We start from the raw sequence: 955 nt of genomic DNA on the forward strand, positions 1-955 counted from the left end.
TGGATTTTCCCCTGACCCTGAGTGTCCGGCCCCATGAGACTGTGGTTTTCTCGGCCCCTGCTGGTCCGAGGTCGCTCCCGCTGCACAGATTCATACGCCAGGGCCTCCTACAGACAATGCACTTTGATTTATTGCGCTATCTGTAATAGCACCCGAGATATCAGCAGATATATATTGGATTTTTCACTGACCCTGAGAGTCCGGCCCCATGAGACGGTGGTTTTCTCGGCCCCTGGTGGTCCGAGGTCGTTGCCGCTGCAGAGATTCATGCGCCAGGACCTCCTGCAGATAATTCACTTTGGTTTGATGCGCTATCTCTAACAGCACCCGAGATATCACCAGATATATATTGGATTTTCCCCTGACCCTGACAGTCCGGCCGCATGAGACGCTGATTTTCTCGGCCCCTGGAGGTCCGACGTCGTTTCCGCTGCACAGAATCATGCGCCAGGGCTTCCTGCAGACAATGCACTTTGATTTATTGCGCTATCTCTAATAGCACCCGAGATATCAGCAGATATATATTGGATTTTTCCCTGACCCTGCAAGTCCGGCCCCATGAGACGGTGGTTTTCTCGGCCCCTGGCGGTCCGAGGTCGTTCCCGCTGCACAGATTCATGGGCCAGGGCCTCCTGCAGATAATTCACTTTGGTTTATTGCGCTATCTGTAATAGCACCCGAGATATCACCAGATATATATTGGATTTTACCCTGACCCTGAGTGTCCGGCCCCATGAGACTGTGGTTTTTTCGGCCCCTGGTGGTCCGAGGTCGTTCCCACTGCACAGATTCATGCGCCAGGGCCTCCTACAGACAATGCACTTTGATTTCTTGCGCTATCTGTAATAGCACCCGAGATATCACCAGATATATATTGGATTTTCCCCTGACCGTGAGTGTCCGGCCCCATGAGACTGTGGTTTTCTCGGCCCCTGCTGGTCCGAGGTCGTTCCCG

This window comes from Nomia melanderi, unplaced genomic scaffold (assembly GCF_051020985.1).
Source record: "Nomia melanderi isolate GNS246 unplaced genomic scaffold, iyNomMela1 scaffold0014, whole genome shotgun sequence".
Classification (NCBI taxonomy): domain Eukaryota; kingdom Metazoa; phylum Arthropoda; class Insecta; order Hymenoptera; family Halictidae; genus Nomia; species Nomia melanderi.